Source organism: Ctenocephalides felis, unplaced genomic scaffold, assembly GCF_003426905.1.
Source record: "Ctenocephalides felis isolate EL2017-DRISC unplaced genomic scaffold, ASM342690v1 CF-g0.4_SCAFFOLD_01492, whole genome shotgun sequence".
Lineage (NCBI taxonomy): Eukaryota > Metazoa > Arthropoda > Insecta > Siphonaptera > Pulicidae > Ctenocephalides > Ctenocephalides felis.
Window position 1 is genome coordinate 49,783,024 of NW_020537646.1, and position 22,768 is coordinate 49,805,791.

The 22,768-nt window shown below is 30.6% G+C and overlaps 1 protein-coding gene across 1 annotated transcript in view; it reads right to left on the reverse strand.

Annotated features, from left to right (window-relative positions):
- LOC113370316 (UDP-glucose:glycoprotein glucosyltransferase) overlaps window positions 1-22,768 on the reverse strand; it is a 402,309-nt gene that overhangs the window by 127,004 nt on the left and 252,537 nt on the right. The gene's annotated exons all lie outside the window — the stretch shown is intronic.

Below are 22,768 nucleotides of genomic sequence, written 5' to 3' on the forward strand. Positions count from 1 at the left end.
ATGCCTAGTGATGTTTAAATGTAACGTAAAAATTTTAAATGTACAAAATGTCTATACATACCTAAATAATGTATATGTCCCTACTGGCAAGGGTTAAAATGTACAAAAATTTAAAAAAATATCTATAATGGCTACATATTTTTGAAATTGTCTAGAAATGTGTAAAATATATATATCTAAAAATATCTAAAATCCATAGAAGGGTCTACGTATAAAAATCATTCTCACGAATACAATTTACCTGCCAATGTTGTCGTGTATCGTATATTTTTCTGACCCAATCTTGACAAATGTTTCAAGATTGAGGTCAGATTTTTTATAAAAAATCATCATAAATTATTTCTTTTCCACCCCTATTTATGACATTTTTGAAGAACTGACAAAACTCAATTTTAAAGCTTCTATGTTTTTTATTTTTTGAGAGGAGCGAAGGAAATCCTTCATCTTCCTACAAAAAAAAAACAATAAAAATAATAGAAGTGATACTCTGCAAAAGAAGAAAAACTTCGTAATGTGAAAATGAGATTGCAATGCTTACGGGCAGTCTGCAAGACCTTCAAAGACTATGCAACACTTTCAAACAGTCTACAATGTTCTAATAAATATTCTACAAATTATGGAATAATCCATAACATTTGAAAAACATTTTACATTCTAAAAAAATCTAAAACAAAACTCAACATTCCTAATCTATAGCATTCTAAAACAATCATTATTCAAACATTAGCTCACTTTGCATTGAACATTTAAAGCAACCTTGTCTATTATCTATTATACCTGACAAGTCAATCTGAATCGTTTGAGAACAAGTTTTGGAATAAGTATGTTTGTGAGCCATTTTTTGAGCTTTTGTCGATGTTTTGTCAATAAATGCTAAACCGATTTCAAAAATTTAAAAGCTTTTTGAAGTAGCACGACCAGGATTGATTAGTTTTTATAGAATTCTTAACTGGCCCAAGGAGAAACAGTATGAATGGAGGATCTGCTTTTTTCTATAGCAAAGAAAATGAGTTTACCTATACCAGACCAGTGTTTTTTTTTAAATTATAATTTAAAAGAAAGTTCTCGGATTACTGCTATAGCAGAAATTGACACTATGATATATATATATATATATATATATATATATATATATATATATATATATATATATATATATATATTTTTGTCTACTTTATTAAATATTTAAACCCACACATAAAATGCTATCACCATGCCTGAATGCTGAATGAAGGCGCACTTCCTCAATTTCAAATTCATCAAAACCTTCAAACATGTCCATTGATAATTATTTCTTGAATACAAGAACACCTGAACTCTGGGACAAGTTATTTCCAATCTTCCACAAATTATTTATTGGTTTAACATATATTGCTAAATTTGTGAAGTCATATGATGGAAATGGAGACATGAGATGCAGCATGGATATTATATAAATAAAAAGTGAATCTGAAGAAAATCGATCTCGTAGTCACTCCACGATATTTAAAACCGATATTAACAATTTGTATTTACAATTGCAAATATTAAGAAAAATTTGGAGGGTAATTAATTACTATTTACTCATGCAATAAAATACATTTAACTACTTTTTATTATTCAACAGGCAACACATCATGTAATGCGTAAAATGTAATAGTATTGTCTTTGTTGTTGACAAATATTTCTAATTGGAAAACAACAGACACTCAAATACATATCAACAATACATACAAATTAATATATCAATGTGGTAATTTGAATGTAAAATTATATAGTATGTATATCAGTATGAATTAAACATTTTGGACATCTTGTAAATATTTATCTTCCAGTCAATATTTTTCAAACTAGAAATTTCAATAATTTAAATAAATAATTAAACTTTTGGTTCGTCAACAAATTTTCTGAAAAGAAAAAAAAAATAATATTTACATAATTATTAAAGAATGAATGTAATTCATAATTATTAAATCATCATATTATTATATTGAAATATTAAATACTAAAGTATTATGACTTGCGTTTGATTTGTCATAAACTATTATGTTGGTAATTCGAGTTTTTAAACAGCTCAAGAACTGACTGAAGTCGCGATAAAGTGTCAACACGTTTTATTAAAAAAATTAATAGGTATATTATATTTGCATAATATTTATTTTAATGTTTTAAAACACCATTTTAATTGTTCTTTTGATAATTAAATACTTTAACTAGTGGTGTATGGCATTGTGCCTTAAGGAAAATTGGAAATATTAAATGTTTTCAAATTGATTTTAATAAATACTGTAACATTGTCAAATATTTATAAGTCACCGTCGCAGTACTGTGCGCCAAACACAGGAGTTTTCTTATTAAAATCGATAATTATGGAAACATCGCAGAAACCATCGCCTTTTCTAATTTTGATACGTGCCTTTAAAATTCTTCTGTACTGGGCGTCGTCTCAGTCTCTTCGAATCGACATTGGTATTTCTAAGAGTTTTCCGTTTTCTATCTAGTTCTGTTATATTATCTGGGCAAATGTTTGGAAAATAATATAACAGTTCAGAAATTGATGTGAATTTTTTTCTCAAATCAGTACTCAAAATTACTGCAAATATTATAGTTCTTGTCGTTTTTTATAATGAAATAGAAACCTCTGCTTTATTTGGTTTGCTGCCTCAATATTAAACTCATCCTCATCTAATCGGCCAGTTTCTCTTTTCAACCGAATTATATTTGGAATCATTCCTCTAGCATATATTTCTAATGAAGGTTTATGCATTTGCAAATCGTTTACATCTACGCTTAATACCTTTTGCTGTTTGGCATTCGAAATATTTTCTATCGTATTCAACTCTTCGTTTGAAAGTTCCATATATATCGGTTGAATGAAACATTCCAAAATTGTCCCATATTTGCTGTGAATATCATCTGATCATATAAAACGTGCAACTTTGGTTTTACTGCCTGCATTTCTACATTCAAATTTACGAATATTGGTAGAGCAAATAGCAGGAATTCCAGATATAATTCTGTTGTCGAGATTAGAGATTATTATTATTAGAGAGATTATAGATTGCTATTTATATATGATATATTGGCGAAACAGGACTAAAACTTCTTAAACGTTTGAAACAACACGACAAACGATGATCACAGACTTTTAAAACTTAACAACCATACGTTCAATTTTTTGACGCAAAGGTTTCTTTATCACAGTCTCACAAAGACGCTATGCGGAATCGATTTTTATTTTCTTAGCCAAACTTAGTATTAATAAGCGAACTGATACTCCTTTTCTCTACGAAAATTACCAATATGTTTTAAATGTTTCCCAATTTGTATCGAATACCTAACACCGCTCTATGCTTGATGTTACGCTCTTCAAGAAATTTATTTATAGATAACACAAACTTTTTAACAGTCATCTATCCAGATAATGAATAGAAAGAAAACTAAGATATGTTTCTTAAAATACATTTATTATTATTATTTATTCTTCAGTGGAAACAAAACACACAAGTAATTAATACGCAAAACGCAAACAAAAACATGTCTAGAAAGTGTAACTGCTTTGTAACAAAGCATGTTAGTGTAAAAATAAATATGAGTTATACTTCGTAAAAGAATTAATTGGAACAGTAATAATTCGGAACATCATATCTTGTAGAATAACAATAATTAATTAGTACATTCCTGAAATAACTACTTCAATTATAAATATATCACAGCAATAATTACAGCAATATAAAACTATAATTAAATAACAAAAACTTGCAAATGTTTTTATGAGAAGCGCGATTTTCGTTTCAAAACTTCATTATATGCAATTTGTTAATCCATAAGGTTCGAGTTTTATGAGAGTAACAATTAACGATTTTAAGTGAAATGTAATTTTTGAGGAGGCGACAAATCATGTACCCAAAATGTTAAATTACACATTTTTATATAAAAGAAACTGAAAAGTTGTATGGAAAACAAAACCTGAAATATATTAACCAGTAAAATTTATTCAAATGTTAAATTTGAATAATATTGTATATCGATTTGATAGAGTTTTGCAAGGCAGACCACCACATAAAAAGCATAACTTTTTCTCGAAAATGGTTTGCGAGCGACAAATATTTCCTCATAGATAATTAATTATTGAATCGCCTAATTTCATGTGCTACTATATGAACGTATTGATTTTTATTTGTTCATGAGTTTCTTGTTAAGCGTAAATAAATCTAAAAATGAGTTGTTAAATTAGTTCAAGTACAATTTGCCAAAGTGTTCAAATTATGGTTTGTATTGTTTATCGTAAAGTATCGGTAGTTTTCTCGAATTTTGATTTTCGTTTCGTGATGTGTGTGTGTGATCTTTGAATATTTAAAATTGTTAAAAAGCATGGGAATTGAAACAAAATTTTATTTGTTGAATGCAAACAACAAATTTGAAAATATTACTAACAGGAGATTTTATAGTGAAACGAATTTTAATGGACTAGTGAATTGAAGTGAAAACACTGTTATTAATTATACTACTGCAGTTATATCAAAAATAGATACAATAATATTAATTTTAACAACAATTACTAATGAATGATGGATAATACTAATAAGGCTAATAATGTAGAAATATCACATTGCGATTTAATTTCAATTAGATAAAAACAATTACGTATTACTGGAAATTACACAATTTAAATATTTAATATGTTAAATTGTTTGACAGTAGTAAGCAAAATGATTCATATTTATTATAAGGACACATTCATTTCAAGATGAAAGACGGTATAAAGCTGATGATACACAGCTTTGCTTCTACATGAAATGATATGAAAAATAAAAAATGTCATGGAAGGAATCAATATTAATTCAAATATGTACATAATACGAGGATTTAGTGCGTAATGCAAGGTGTTTTCCGCACAATTTGAAATTAATATATATTGTAATTGAATTATATATCAAATGAGATGTGATCAGAAACTTTATGGCTGAAGGTCATTAGAATTTTTCATTTGTTCATGAGTCACAAGTTCAGGTGCGCTAAGGTAAAAAGAAATTTGATTTATAATGATCGCTATGATTGCAATGATTGCTTATATGTTATCTTGGTAAGCTTTCATTCCAGTCCAAGATATTCAAAGGTTCTCTTATTCCTAGTGATTATGAAATTAACCTTCAATCAGATGCTCTGTCTTTGTCGATTTGTCTAGGCGGGTGCCTAGAATTTCAGTTCTTATGGTGAAGAATATATTTTTCATTGAACATCAGAAATTGTTTCCCTGCTTTGATCAATACAATATATCAAATGAAATGATAACCGAAGAAGGAATTTAAAACATCCAATGGTATTTTGAGGTATGAGGATAAAATATCATTACAATTAATAGTAGTATATCAAACGCATTAATTGACCGACCATCCATATATAATCAATCAGAAGGATATTTTTAATTTGTACGGACTTCTTAACCATGGATCAAATACAATTTATTGTCAAACGAAGGTATTTCAATACTTTCAGAAATTATTCAAGTTAGTGAAGATGGATTTGTCCAACTCAATTGTAATGATGATAAAATTTTTGGACCTTCGCCTGACTTGCCTGATATCTGGTACAAGTTAATTTCAATCTTCAACAAATTACTCATTTGTATAATATAAAACGCCAAATTTGTGAAATTAAATTAACTTCGAAGGAAATTGAGAATATCATGCAGCATGGATGTTATGTAAAGAAAAAGTAATATTGAATAAAATCAATTCGTAATCACTCGACAATTGATAGCTTGAAGATAATTACTGATACAATAAATTACATTTAACGAATTTTAAATATTCAATGAGCAACACAATGTAACGCGTAAGATACGATGGTATTTTCTTTTTTTTACCAATATTTATAAGTGGAAAACTACCAACACACAAATACTAATCAACAATACATACAATTTTTTCCTGTTTATTAATATAATTAACAAATGTAACGTCACATAAGATTTATTTTTGCCGATATATGATACTGCATATCGCGAAAGTGAAGTTTGACTTTTTATGACGTTGCTTGTCGCATATAAACTTTAGTCGAATATTTTATTACTTTAGTCGAATAAGTAACATCCACGTGCACGTGGATAAATAAAATACATATTTCAGGTTAAGTTTATGGTACAAAAAGCTTTAAGGTTTCAATGAAAAGCAAAGCAAACCAATTTTTTATAGGCCGTTTTGGATATACGTTTTGTCTTCTGCCTCAATAAGGGTTTCATAAAATGTTTAAATCGTTACATCCAGCTTTAATTAATCCTCTTAATGTGCATCTGTAATTTGCGTAATACCGCAAAAGTGAGCCCGAAATCTGCTACAATTTTTATTATGAATCACGTTTAAATCAATATCCAACTAACTGGTTCTAACTGATTGAATAAGAAAGTAATATTTATTAATATAAAGCTGTAAAAATGCAATATCTAAAAACATGAGAAAAAAGTAATAAACGGAATAATATGTTTGTTTATTAAATAACTATATTATTACAAAAATATATATAACTATTATTATAAATATATATATATATATATATATATAACTACTGTTACAAAAGATAATAATTAATAATGATTAATAACTAATAATATGTATAAGATAAAAATATAGCTAAAAATTTTTTTTTTTGTGATAATCCTCAAAACATGTTCCAATGCATAAAGGAACCTCACAATATCCACACATATAGCAGGTTTCTTTTCTTTTGCCGTGTTTCTGGCATACTTTACATCGTTTCTGTGGAAACTTTTTCTTTCCCGAATTGACAATTCTTACTTGCCGTGTACTTTCATATCTCCTGAAAGTCTAGTGTTTGGATCTTCCCGACAAACTCTTTTTGGCGGACCTTCAGAAATTTCCGATTCAAGGGAAACGTTTTGTTTATTTTTAATCCAATCTTCTGCAACTTGCAACAAAAAGAAGCTGAATTTTATTTCTTTGTTCGGATTCAATTTTTTGTAAATTACAAATGAATTAAACAATGCACAATTTAACAAGAACATAAAAGCTTTTTTCGTCCATTTGACACTTTTTCTTATAATTGGATTGTAAGAAAGATATTGATCTGCCAAGTCAACACCATTCATATACTTATTATAATATATGATCGTTTCTGGTTTTTTAATTATTTCTCCCGTTTTTCTATCAATTTTATTCGTTTCCACAAGTCGAGCCTGATGTATCGTTGAGATCATTCTGACATACCTTTTATCTTTCCATACATGAATTAAAATTTCGTTTTTTCTGCGAAAAACATGTTCTCCTCTTTTTAATTTGATTATTTTAATATCATTAGGCAACCCACGATTCTCCCTTATAGTACCACATACCCTAATTTTTTTCTCCAGTAAATTTGCCGCCAGTTCCACACTGTTATAGTAATTGTCCATGTAAACGTGGTGCCAAATATTCGCATAGTTCTCTAAAACATCTTCTACAAGATTTTGTAATTTCTGTCCATTTCCGTTATAAAATTTGAAATTTGTGATATAAGCACTTTCAGATTCACACAACATCCTGACAAGCATCCCGTACTTCGATTTTTTGCCGGGGTTGTATACCCGGAAACTCAAACGACCTCTATGGGGTATCATTGCCTCATCCAATGAAAGATTTTGCTTTGGTTTATAAATAGTATTAAATTTATTTAATAAATATTCTGTTATAGGTTTAATTTTGACTAGTCTATCTGTATTTTCTAATATTATATCATTATTACAAAAATGTAATGATTGTAAAATTTGTCTAAATCTATTTCGAGGCATAACTTTCCCGAAAATTGGTGTCTCGATAAGTGAACCCGTAGACCAATAATCGTTCAAGTTGCTCTTATTCACCTGTCCCATTAAAATATTTGATGCACGAAATTTCTTCATTTCGTCTATTGTGGTATCTTCCCATTATTGTTTTATCTTTTTTGTAGATTTATATTTATTCACATTTTGCAAGTGGTACCTGGTCGTTTCCTTTACAAGTAATTCAAAAAAATCGTCGCCAATAAACAAATCTACCGTATCTCCTATAATTTCCGAATCCTTCGGAAAAACTTTTATACCATCATTATCTAAAAACTCATTTATGTCCATATCAATATCACTTTCGGTCCACGGTGTAAATGTAACATTGTTAAATTCGTCATCGGAACCGCTCTCCTCCGAATCACTTTCAATAGGTAGAACTTTTCCACTAATAATAATGTATGACTCATCACTTTCACTTATATTGTTTTCATCCCCAGATAATATATCTGCATATACCTCACTATTATCATTGCAAATATTATTATATTCAACACCCTGTTGTTCCATTATAAATCAAGTTAAATAGTCAATATTTCACTATATAATTAATTAAAAACTTCAAAATCCATGACCACACAAGCACTGTTACTAAGTAAAAGAACGTACTACTACGTCGGCTACAGCATTCGGAATACGAGTGACGTATTACTACGTCGGCGGCTATTGGATAGCGGACAAACAATGACGTAGTACTACTAACTAAAAAATTTATAACTATACTGAATTACTATACAATACCACACAGTATACACAAATGTTCAGTGATATGCACGGATTTTTGCTTAAGAAATTAATACAAAAACATGAAAATGCAACAAAAACTTATGTCTAACATTTAATAGTTATTACTCTGGGTTTTCACCCAGATTAGCACTTTCACTCGCGACACTTATTCTTGTCCTCGACGTGGATTCTTGGTAGAGAATTATCCTTTCCAACTTGTGTAGAGGCTTGTGTGTTTTATTTGTGAATTATATATACATAATATATATCACAAAATTTTACGTAAAATTATGTAGCACGAAACAGAAGCAGGTGACTTGGTCAAACCCCGGTGGAGGCGTAGAGAATCTCTTTGAGCACCGGAGAGATGACTACGGGCCGCCTAGAGTCACGGAGACCGTAAAAGCTATTTTCGATGACTTTGAATTCGACCCCATCGTTGCCAGTCACTTCGCTTCATTTGTTTTCATTTACTAGATTTGGGTCGCAAAAACTTCTTATAACATCATTGAAGTAACATTCGCCATTTTACATCTTTATCAGAATATAGAGATCAGCTTGATGTATTGAATTATTATTCTGGTTGATAAGCAGATCATGAGGTTAGGAATACTATATAATTCCAGTTTCTTGCATGAATTTTTCCAACAATTTTTTATAAATGAATAACTCGTTATCATCCTTCAAACCCATTTCTAGTGTATTCCATTTCTTCACCGTCTTCAATGGCAAGATCAAGTCAATCCCCTTATGCAAACATTTTAAGTAAAGATACTAATCTAAATTAAAATATTTATTAATTGATTTCTTAATAATAAAATAGATATTAACAAGTTGAGTTGTGATCCACTATCGTGGATATCCATATTCCCTTTTTGTTGACATGGACCACTTTGGAAATCACTTGTTCTAGAACGAGATGAATGATATTAATATGAAGCAGCTCTGCTTACATTGTTGTAAAATTACAATTATTTTTGCATTTGATAAGTGATAATTCTGAATTTAGTTCATGTTCATACCATGAATTATATTCTACTTACCTCTATATAATATAATTTAATTTAATGTTTTGATTGCCCTCAACTCTAACTATCGATTTGTTGGGGAGAAATTACTTTATGAAAACGTGTAATTTATTGGAATCTTTCTTGTAAGTTAAGCAGCTTTTCCGAAATTGACTAAATATAGTCCTTTAAAGGATTTATGCAAGAAGTAATAACAGTGAATTGTTTATCTGTATCCATTAAAACTAAGAGCCAACGGTTATAATTATTATGTGGCACTAGGTATTTTAAACCTGATGATAATTTTATAACAAAGTTATCATTATTATAATTTATAATATGATCATATTCATGAACACTTAAAATTTTGAATTTGTTGCTATCATATTCAATTTATGCTAAGTAAGAGTCAATGATTATGTCATCTAACGACTCATTTCCATATAAAGTAAAAAAAATTATTCAATTTAATGGCATATTTACCAAAAAATCCTATAGTATACAATATATCCATATTATACATGAAGGGTTTTATATAGAAATGAAAATCTATAGCTACGTTATTGTTAGGATACAAACCTATTTTTTGATCTGTACTAGAATCAGCAGAGTTATTTGAGTCTAGTTTTTTATGCAAAGGAAAAGCATTTTTCCTACATCGGTAAAAATTGACCGGATTATTAGATTTTTTGTTAACTGTTTCCTTTGCATCTCTAATATCTACTGTCGTGGTGTTATGGTCCTCATTTAATTTTTTAGTTACTTTATTTACTGTGTTGCTTTTCTTCATTTTTAACTTCCCAAAGGAGAAGTTTATGTTTTCATCAAAAAATCCGATTTGCTAATTTTATGTTTTCTCGACGTTTCAAGCCATTCTGAATCGAATGAGAACAAATTTGGAAAAAGTATGTGTGTGTGTGTGTGTGTGTGTGAACAGATTTTTTGCCGTAAATCGACGTTTTCTCCAAAAACGGCTGGACCGATTTCAAAAATTTAAAAGCCATTCGATGTATCTCGATGAGGACTATCGTTTCTGTTTCTTTGTGCGGCGATCGGTCGGGCCGTTTCTTTGTAAAGTGCAGAAAAGTGAAAAATTTTTCGTCCACGTTTTAGCCCGCAATTCTGAATCGATTCTGAAAATTCAAAAACCGTTCGAAAGATATTGATTGGGAATCGTGCTGATTAGTTTTTGGTAAAGATCGGCCGGGCCGTTTTCTTGTAATAAAGCTTTAAAAAAAAAATTTCGACGATTTTTATGATTTTTTTTTGACGGTAGATACCATAGTTTTCTAGGTCATACTAAAATATTACGGCCCTACGACAACTCGTTTAGCTTTAAAAATTCGTCAAAGTTTGCAAAAATTGGTATCGTTTTATTGACATTTGTCAAAATGAAATCTTTGATCGACGTTTTCTCAAAAATGCCTTAACCGATTTCAGAAATTTAAAAGCCATTTGATGTATTAAGGTGAGGACTATCGTTTGTCAGTTTTGTGCGACGATCTGCCAAGCCGTTTGTTAATAATTTGAAAAAAAGTGTTAAACTTTTAGTCCACATTTAAGCTCATCCTACCGAACCGATTTTAAAAAATCAAAAACTGTTCGAAAGATATTAGTTGGGAATGATACTGATAAGTTTTAGGTGAAAATCTACCGAGCCGTTTTCTTGTAATTAACTATTAAAAAAAAATTGCCGATTTTTATGGATTTTTTTTAGTGATATATACCATGGTCTTATAGTAGAACTCACTGAAATATTACGGCCTTACAACAAATAGTTTGATTTTAAAAATTCATCAAAGTTTGAGAAAATGAGTAGTTCTTTTGAGATTTGTTAAAATTAAAATTAGACTATTTACTTGGTATAATGATAGAGTACTTGGTTTTGAACATAATAAACCATTAAAGTCCTGAAAACTGGTTCAATTATATAAAATTTGCTTTTAGAAGACTACTAGAAACTTACTATTGCTTATGTATATTCAATTTGTAACGTTACTTTCTTTTTTTAAATTGTAGAAACACTGACGATGACGTAGAATTTTACGTCGAAACGTATGGAAAAATAAAGATGTTTTAAAAAAATCTTTACCTTACTTATTTTTTACTTGATGTTACGCCCTTCAAAAAATCAATCATATATATATATATATATATATATACTAGATGACCCGACAGACGTTGTCCTGTACCCACCTCTACGTTTTTTTAATATCCTATACTAATATTTATACCGTTCAGTTAAAAATAATCGTTATTGTTTTTCGAGTTACTATTTACACCAATATATGAGTGATGTTAAATGTAGTACTGTTTCAAATAAAATGATTATTCTCAATTCCCACAGTTTAATTTTCCCTTTAACACTTTAATTATCCCTTTAACAAATATTAAAATATGTTCAATAAAATTATATATTAAAAATTATACACTGCGATTTATAGAACAAATTTATTTCTAATAGCTCAATTTATTTTATTGAATTTAAGGGTTATACAATATTTTTAGACATACCTGTAGATGTGGATGTTTAAATGAATGATTTTTTGTTTATTCACGGCTAAAACATTAATTTTCCAAATTTATCACCATGTATTTATTGTCATAGCATAGATACACGTGTTGAAAATTGAAATCTTTTAAAAAGTATAACAAATTCAGAAAGAATTAATATATAGCATGCGGTCAAACTGCAATATCACCTTGGATTTTTCTACCCAAAATAATTGCTTCAATAATGTTGCCTACAATTTTTATAATTTCGTACCATATTTTAACTGGCTTTTAGTATTTTAATATCTAAATTGCATTTTGCACACTAATAATTCAATATACATTATTACTCAACTTCATATTTGAAGTGAATTAATTTGTCAAATTTTGTTTACATGTGCTCTATTCAACCTACTATCAACAAAATTATTGCAGTAAATGGAGAGGAAAAAAGCGTATGCCCTGCTAATCTTAATTTAAAGTTCAGAAGTGAAAATAATTTGCATTTCGTCACCACCCCCCGAATTAATTGGATTATAACTCTTTTAATTCTGATTTTATCACAACTTGTAATATACTATTTTAAAGGTGATTAAATGAGCTACAACTTTCTCTATCATAAATTTTACCGTAACTTCTCTTATTTTGAAACGGCGAAGGGTTAAATGGCTCGAAAGACACTCCGGTTGGACAGCCGCGCACTCTTTAAACAATTAGAACTCTATCAATATTTGTGTAACAAAAAAATAATAAAAAGTAATAATTAGTCTGAAAAATGCCTTGAATTTTCATATATATACTCTTATACGTATTCTTTCAGAGATATTATAATGAGAAATTGTTTTTTTTTAAATGGATTTTTTTATGAAATCATGAGTTTTTTGAAAATCGTTTGTACTAATGTTATGGTATTTTCTAGAATCCATCAAGATCTCTCAAACCAAGTTAATTCTAGATGGAAAACGATTATTTTTAATTTTGATGGAAATGGCACTCATAAACTATTTGATTTAAATGAAAAAAAAAACATAGTATGCGTCTTTTAATTGCATGATAGCTCACTCATTTTACACGGAGAAGTACTTCTTTTAAAGCTTATTTGGAGAACTATAAAAACCCATTTTCATAATTAACTTAATATTGTTCCTAGAACACTGTAAAATAACGATTTATTAGGATTTTTATTGATATAATTTTGTTCATTACATAATTTTCGTTAAAATGTATATTTTTGAAGATATTAGCAAAAAACGATGAAAAACGCAAAAAAGAAACAAATTTTCAGTAGCCAGTAACTTGAAAAGTATTTGCTTTTTTGAAAAACATTATTAAAACCCTTTACGCTCCGTTGTCGGCTCCAGTTCGACATACAAGATGTGTTCCGCAACTCCGTTGTCGGACCCAGTCCGACACGCTCTGATCACATCAGAACGTTAACAAATATAATAACGAGTAAAGTTAATAACAAATCACTAATTGTTGATGTACGAAATTAACATTGAAATGCATTAAAATAATACTGTTAAAAATAAATACTTTAATTATTTTTGTTCTTTTTTTTCATTATATAACAAACATGACCGATATTCCGCTAATATACTCACGGAGTTGCTGGCGCGTCACATGCGTCGACCGCGCGGAGTCCAAAGGGTTAAATATTTTTCTCTTATAATTAGTTCTTTTATCCACACCCAACGTTATTACACCACTGAAAAGAAATGGCATATCCCCGGGTAGTGCAAAGGAGTCTAAATTGTTTTCACTTTTGAACTTGAGAGTAAGATGAGCCTAATTCCAGAATTCCAAACGAATTGGAAAACAGTAAAAAAAAGTTCAGAACCAAAGCGCTCCATTAAGTAAATATTCCGTACAAAATTCCAACCATATGAATTTTTGACACAATGAAACTTCTAAATAATTTTTTGAATAAGTAATTTTTTTTGTATTGTGACTTAGTATAGTAAGGCAAAACGACCGCAAATTGAATATTTTTGAGCGCAATCACTTATGGCTCGTCTCCTTTGCACGAATTCGTACGGCGAATTTGTTCGCAAAGTGTGCAAACACAATTATTGCAAGCAAAAGCAAACCACGAACCACGCGTACGTTGAGAACACGATTCGCCGTGCGCGTCAGTCATGTTATATTATTTGCATCTTATATTATTTTAATTATGGCACATCTCAGCTGCTTTTCGACATTAATAATGTAGACATTACATTTTCTTTATTTTTAATCATGAATTTATTATATTTTAATATTGCCTTAGCCTATAAGTGAATAGAAATGTTTGGCAAATGACAGTTGTCATTTGTTTTTAATGTCAAACCATGCCTTAAATATTTTAAAGGTCAAACAATGATAAGCGGTTTTTTGCAATTTTTTCCATTTATTTCTACAATCTAACTATATTTCTATGAATCAAAACATTCTAGAAAATTTCCCGAACAAACTTCAGGAAGTTTCATGAAAATCCGAACTATAGTTTAGGAGGATTAATGAAACTTACATTGTTACAGAAGAATTTTATATATAAGATATATTTCAAAGTAACTGGCAGCCCATTCGTCGAAATAAAAAAGGTATAAAGTATAATAACTTTTATTTATACGTTTCGACACAAGATGCGTGTCATCATTCAGCAACTACAACAATTTGAAAATTTTATTAACTAATATAAATAACAATAAAAATTAATTATAGCATAGAGAAACATTATACACACCACAGGACAAAAACACTCAACAAAATTTATTTTAAAAAATTAAACTTAATAACATATTAGAAAAAACATTTTTTAGAAAAAAATTATGTATAACTAAAAGATTTGAAAACTAATTTACTAAAAGTTATGAAATACATCATTGTGAAGCTAGAAGCACGCCTATACCGAGCATCTAGACTCGACTGAATTATTTCAATAGGCGTGTTGATAGGAATGGGAGGGGACGCATCAAGGACAAATTCTACGCTGCAAGAGAACGCATCGAATACAGAGGTTGAGCTGGGATTGATCAAAAGGAAAAAGCAAACCAAGTAAAAGTTAAAACAAAAAAACAAAATTGTAAAAAAAATAATCTAAAAGAAATAAGAAAATTAATTTTTGTTTTTTAATAAAATCAATAACTATCTGGTAACTATCATGTAAAAGGTGGGATGAATTGCGTTTGTTAACACAAGAGGAGGAATTTAATGAAATAAAAAGGATTCAGCAAATTTTCTAAGGTCACTATTTTTTTCGATGTAAAGAATAACAGGATGTGAAGTGTTAAAAGTGTGATTGAGATTGAGCATATGATCGGAAAACATCGTTTTGAATTGGTTTGGATTTTTTGAATTATAAATATGTTGATTAACTCTCTTATAAATATATTGGGAACTTTCTCCAATATAACACATATTGCAATCATTGCAATCCAACCTGTAAACAGAATCGGTGACCCTATCAGACGGGGTTCCAGACTTAAGAATCGAAAAAGGCAATTAAAAGTATTATCAAAACTAAAGAAACGCCTATTGAAATAATTCAGTCGAGTCTAGATGCTCGGTATGGGCGTGCTTCTAGCTTCACAATGATGTATTTCATAACTTTTAGTAAAATTAGTTTTCAAATCTTTTAGTTATACATAATTTTTTTCTAAAAAATGTTTTTTCTAATATGTTATTAAGTTTAATTTTTTAAAATAAATTTTTGTTGAGTGTTTTTGTCCTGTGGTGTGTATAATGTTTCTCTATGCTATAATTAATTTTTATTGTTATTTATATTAGTTAATAAAATTTTCAAATTGTTGTAGTTGCTGAATGATGACACGCATCTTGTGTCGAAACGTATAAATAAAAGTTTTTATACTTTATACCTTTTTTATTTCGACGAATGGGCTGCCAGTTACTTTGAAATATGTTTCAACGTCGAAAAAAACTATCAAGATATATATATATATATATATATATATATATATATATATATATGTTTCCAAGTGTTTCCAAATTGATAAAAACAATTTTCTGAAAGTTTTAGCTCTTAATATTAACGTTTAGACAGAGCGCAATTCAATCAAAGTTTGTATGGAAAGAGCATGGAAAAATTTTTGAAAATTTAAAAAAAATGTTTTAGGTATAACTTAGCGACAAATGAATGAGTTTTATTCATTCATTTGTTCGCTAAATTCCATCTAAAACACATTTTTAAATTTTTTTTAAATTTTTCCATGCTATTTCCATACAAAACTTTGATTGAATTTTATCTATTTGGAACCATTTGAGCCCCTGGGAGCAAGGAAATTCGAAAATGACCATTTTAAGGACCACCCTAATATATATATATATATATATATATATATATATATATATCATTTTAGTCATTTCAATGTATAATGAAATTTGATATTGCTAAGTTTATCTAAGATTTTTAAGTCTTCTAAATTAATAAAAATTAGACTATTAGTTTACATTATTAACAATTGTTTGAGTAAATAATGTATTATAATTTACATTATGTTAAACCACATTATACAACTTTATATCACATTTACCATGCTTCGGAATGCTGTTTGGCAGTGTAATGGCTTTGGTTACCATTAAAATGTAGACTTGAAATTACGTGCATCTATTATTTAAATATATAGGAGAGAACTAATCCTGTAATGGTACTTTGATGTATTCAAAAGTTATCAAGGGATTCCTTATTTAGCATTAGCAGTTGTGGAAGGTGGAGCTGTCTTCTTTATGATTTCTGAAATCATAGTGTTGGGAAACGATGAATTAGACATAACTACAACACTTCTACCTGCACGGCCCACTAGCATATCACATACTTGCTTCCATTCATTGGTTTGAGGATTGTATTCCTCGGCTGCAGTTAGGTATTTAGATCCATCAAAACCACCAACTGCCAATAATCTATCCCAAACACACAGACGCCAATTGCATCACGGCAGCAAGTCAAAGAAGCCATAGGAGTCCAGATGTTTGAGACTGGATCATATCTCTACTAGGTCATATCTACTTGCACTGGGATTAGATGCTGGCGCATCATGACCTCCAAGTGCATAGAGGAAGCCATTAACAGCTCCCACTGCAACTCCACCTCTTCTGATGCTCATAGAAGCACACATTTTCCACTTATTAGTATGTGGATCATAGCACTCTACTGTACTTAAACAACACCGCCATCATGACCGCCAACAGCGTATAATTTTCCATTCAACACAGCTACACCAGGAGAATTTCTCTGACATATCATGTGTACAACGTAGGACTATGTGGGAGCAATTGGATCCCAACGTTCCACAGTGTTCAAGTATGACCAACCATCATGACCTCCACTTGCGTATAAAGGTCCTTCTAAGATTGCAACACCTAGTCCGTGTCTATGTGTGCTCATCGGAGGTAGCATGCTCCAAGTCTTCTAACTAAATCTAAACATCCACTGTATTCAGTGTTTTTAATCCATCTCTACCTCCAACAACCATGAGTTTATCTTTATGATCACAGATCCGAAACTGCAATTTTCGACCACTCATAAGACCAAAGGAAGACCATTTGTCACTCCACGGACAATATAATTCCATGGGAGTAGCTTCTCTGGTGGCATCAACACCACCTAATACGATTACTTTATCAAGAGTAGCTTTTTTGGCCCTTGACCAATTGTTAGCAAGATAAGGTCGCCTCTCGGGCAATAAATGCCATTTCAGTGCATTCACTACAAGTCTCTGACACTCCAATATGTTACACACACAAAAATCTACTTGATCACTAGAATGTTGGTGAAAGCAATGAAAGAGAATAAACTCTAACAAGCGTGGAAGATGTTTTTCTCTATTGGCTTTTATCTTCATTCACCCATTCCATGAGTGCTAGAAAAACTCCTGTTCTGAATTAACATTTAGATCATCACTTCGGAGCAATGCTGATAACTGAGTATCTGATAACCGCAAAAACTCTTCATCTCTCCATACTTGCATGAAGTTTTCATGACGTAACTTATAGACTCTTAATGCATGTTGGGCAAGATTGTTGTTCCGCAAACAAAGCAATTCCTAAGCAATTAGAAGGGTGCAATTGTTTTGCAAGAAATGTGCAGCATGCTTCAATGACATCATTAAGTTGCAACAAACATGCTGTTGCAAGTAACGTCTCCACGTTATCTTCTCGTAGCTCGATAGACCCGTGTAACAAACTGCACGAGATTTTGTAGGGCATCCCCATCGACAGAGCATAGCTGAATTTCATTCTGATTTGCTTCCTAAGGTTACCTGTAAACATGACAGAGAAGTACGCACTGCATGCTGAGAGAACAAGCCGAGGGGCGGACACTTTTGTCCCATCATTGCCAGCAACTAATGTGATATCACACAGTTGTCCATTATTTAAGTATGCTTGCATTTTGATAAGACTGTTCTCAGCATGGTTATAGCACTTATAACTTTGCTCTTGGCTCGATGTGGACGACAGGCTCAATTGGCTGATGTCTCTGCTTATTTTTTCTTCCTCCTGCTTATCTGCGGCTGCTTTCGTCATATTTGAAATGATTTAAACTGTTAGTGAGAAAATATCATATATTTTATATAATACTGTATATTATATTGCCAAATCTTTTGCCAGATAAAACACTGTATGCTACAAGCATTTGAAAAAAAGTTAAACGCACAAAGCCCACCATTCTATTGTTTTCTATTTTGAAATTGTTGATGCATATGTCATTGACATGCGAGCAATGGAATGATTCACAAATGTTTTGTGTATGAGTGCATATCATAGAAAGGGATAAGAGAATTTTAGAAAATACTCGGAGTCAAAGTGTTCGTTCGTTTCAATTATGTGTAATAAATCCACTCGGAATACTTTTAATGACTCATAATTAATTTATTTTTATTTGATTAAGTCGATTATTTAAACATATCGGCAAGTTCATGTAACTTGCTTCAAGGCTAAATACCAAACCAACTACTTTTAATATTGTTTACCATGCCTAACTTCTCCTGACTTGCATTTCTTTTTTTTTTCTATTGTAACTTTTGTTGCTTTTTTCAGGATTAAGTTTCTGTGTTACAGGACATTTATTTATTAAATCATTATTGGCAAGGCGCAACATACCTCTCAATTTCTCCACGAAATGTTCTGCTTTCACGTATTTATTACGATGGCAGATATTGTTCTTTAATGTATTGAAAAATGATTCGACAGCAGCATTTGAATACAAATGTTTTCTGTCATTATCTAACATTAGACCTGACCACAAAGGTATAATTGGAATATACCTGTCCACTACATAATTTAAGAAACCTGGGAGGAAAAAACGATAATAAATCCTTCTTTCGGTATAATCTTTCGGTTTCGCATTTAATTCGAAGGAAATCTTTATAAAATAGACAATTCGTACAAGATCTCACATGGGCTCACAATCATTTGCTATTTCTGAAACATCAGTATCAGTCAAGATTGTCTTGTTTGATACTGAGTCATTATTTTCAAATAAATTTATTTCCTTGATCGCTAAAATATTTGTACATTATAATACTTGCTAACTAAAATCCACACAATATGAGTGAACATTTTTCGAGCATGGTTTAAATCTCTACATCTTTCACCTAAAAGAAAACTGTGGCGGATCCAGCTTTGGCGCAGGGGGGGTCGCTTAGTTCAAATAAAGGTCACGTGATCAAATGGTTGTAATTATTTCAAATTGAATTTAGGTATTTTATTAATGTAAATAAGTACTCTACATCTGAAAATCGCTACATAACATATATAATAAAAATAAATATATAAATACATATAAAAAATAAAATGTATAATAATAACTGAGTCCTCTTAACATTCAAATATATATTATTACGAAAAAACAATTTTACTATATATAATAACTACAAAAACATACTTAATAATTTAAAAAATAAGCAAAATACACATTTTCAAATTACAAAATTAATTTTTTTTTGTGTCTTCTCCCAAAACGCGTTATTACATCATCGACGTCAATCGCTATATTTTTATGTACATGGAGAAGTGCCAGTCCTGTCAAACGATCTTCCGCCATTGAAGATCTTATCCATGTTTTATTCTACGCAACGTAGAGAAAGACCTTTCTGCTGTAGCCACACTGACAGGTAGTGTAGCTATAATTTGTAGGAATTTTCTTATGTTAGGATACATATCAATGTCACAATTTGTAATAACCTCAGATATTGATTGCGGTGTATCCTGAGTTTGGCCAGGACTGCCACTTCACCATCCACAGCCTATATTCATTACAATAATAGACACTGGAGTGTTATCTAGTAACAGTTTATGGTCGTTAGCTATTTTGTCTTACAGCTTCAATGTCTTTTGTTATGTTCGGTTTTTGGCATAAAACATTCAGCTTAAATAAATTAAGTACATCAGGAGACAAGCGGTCCTGGAGATCGCTGATTATTGAATCTAAAAGAGGAATATAAACAGCTCGGCGGAAATAATCTCCAGCAGACTGAGCAGATTGATTATTGGCTCTATGTATCTGTTTTGGTACTAATCTCGGACATTTAATATCTATATCTAACTGCTCAGCTACTTCTTTAGCTTCTTCAAACAGCTGTTGGAAGATTTCGTCCACATTTTCTCTTTTTATTTCTCAGAACCCTTAATGTGTCATTAAAAGCATCTGTAGCTTTTTTCAAATCAATCGAGCTCGATTGCAGAATTTGCTTAAAGATACAGTAGTACCTGAAAAAAAATAAGTTATAGTTACTGTAGTGCATAAACTAACTAATGAATTTGTAAAAATAATAAATTATACACCCACCTAATACATCACTTAAGCAGATGGAGATATTATAAAGTCAGAACTGCGTAATGTTTGCAGCAAGCAATGTGCATCATTGGCAGTTTTTATTATCTTGCCAAGCAGAAATCTTCTCCAGAGCGCTACAAATTTGATTAAGTTGTCCCCTTGAAACTGAAGATGCCCATCATGCCTTTCTACCCAGCGTGTTTCACAAATACCTTGCATGGCAGCTCCAAGTTCTAACTTAAAATTGCATGCCTCGTTGGCCTTAATCGTTCTCTGTTTTCATTAATTTGCTTTAGTTTTTGGTTGTCTAGTTGGTTTGTTATGTTCATTTCCGGTTTGTGGAAATTTAAAAAAGTTCTTCCCGGCTTCGACAGCTGATTGATGGTATTTATTTCGCTGGTGTGTTAGCAGAGCACCATTTCACTAGCAAATCATCAAAAGCTTTCATTGGTTCCCTTACAAATCGACGCAAAGGTGTGTTTTGTCTGAACACCTTGCAATAAAGACCCTGGTCTTTATGCGACAAAACCAGCCATTGAAATTTTTCGAGGTGAGATTTTTGTGCATATTTTTTTGTCTGTTTTCCCATTTTATTTACAATACAATGCGGAAAAGTATAATTAGAGGGAGGCTGCCAATGTTTTTCAAGCAACACAGCTTTCATCGAATCACTAACGATTTTCCTGTATAACAACCAATATCCGCAGCAAACATTGGTTCCGAAGTGTTGGAGTTTCTTCATCAATTGATAATGCCCTACATTGCAATGCATCTGCAGAAGCAGAAGCATCGGCGAAGCAGTTATTTTCACCTGAAGTTGTAGGTGAATCTCGAGCGATCTCGAGTCTCGGTTTCTTTGAGAAATATGAATCTATTTTATTCAACGAGCGTTTCAATCCACTTTCCACTTTTCCCTTAGAATCAGCCTGCAAGCAAAACATGCGAATATTTTATTATTAAGCAAAATGTTTTTCTATCTCCTTAATGTCAAAATAATTAAAGATACATAAAAAATAAATACACAGGAATAATGAAAAAGTGATTTTTGTAATGAATGAATCGCTTGTGTGCGCCATTAAATTCTAAACATTGATGATATTTATAATTTAACGGATTATTGTAAGCCCATAATATTTAAGTATATTATTCAGTGTATGATATCTTTTGTTATAAAAAGTTAAAAAAAGAAAGAGTCAAAAAACAATTTTGAATTTTTTTTACGAAGAAACGGCTCGGCCCAATATTTTTCGAGCAGTTTCTGACGAACGATAAAAATAGTCGATGCTAGTCTTTATCAAGATATATCAAATGGCTTTTAAGTTTTTGAAATCGGTTCAGCCGTTTTTGAGAAACGTTTCGTCGACGAAAAATAAAAATTCTGTTGACATACACATATACATGGCAAGCTCCAAGTTCATATTTTTTTAACTTCCGAGGGAGAAGTTATGTATTCATCAAATATCCGATTCGCTAATTTTAGTAATCGCTTGAAATCTCGACGTTTCAAGTCATTCTAAATCGAATGAGACCAAGTTTAGAAAAGGTATGCGTGTGTGTTTGTATGTAAACAGATTTTTGCCGCAAATCGATATTTTCTCAAAAACGGCGGACCGATATCAAAAATTCATAAGCCCTTCGATGTATCGCGATTAGGACTAGCGTTTTTCAAGTTTGCGGTACGATCAGCCAAACCGTTTCTTTGTGAATAGCAGAAAAGTGAAAAAATCGTCCAATTTTTAGCCCGCAGTTCTGAATCGATTTTGAAAATTCAAAAAGCGTTCGAAAGATTTAGTTGGGATCGCGCTGATGAGTTTTTGGTAGAGATCGGCCGGGCCGTTTTTTTTTGTAATAAAGTGTTGAAAAAATTTTTTTCGACGATTTTTTATTATTTTTTGACGGTGGTAAATACAAAGCGGTCTAGATCATACTTAAAATGGTACGGTCCTACGACAACTCATTTAGCTTAAAAAA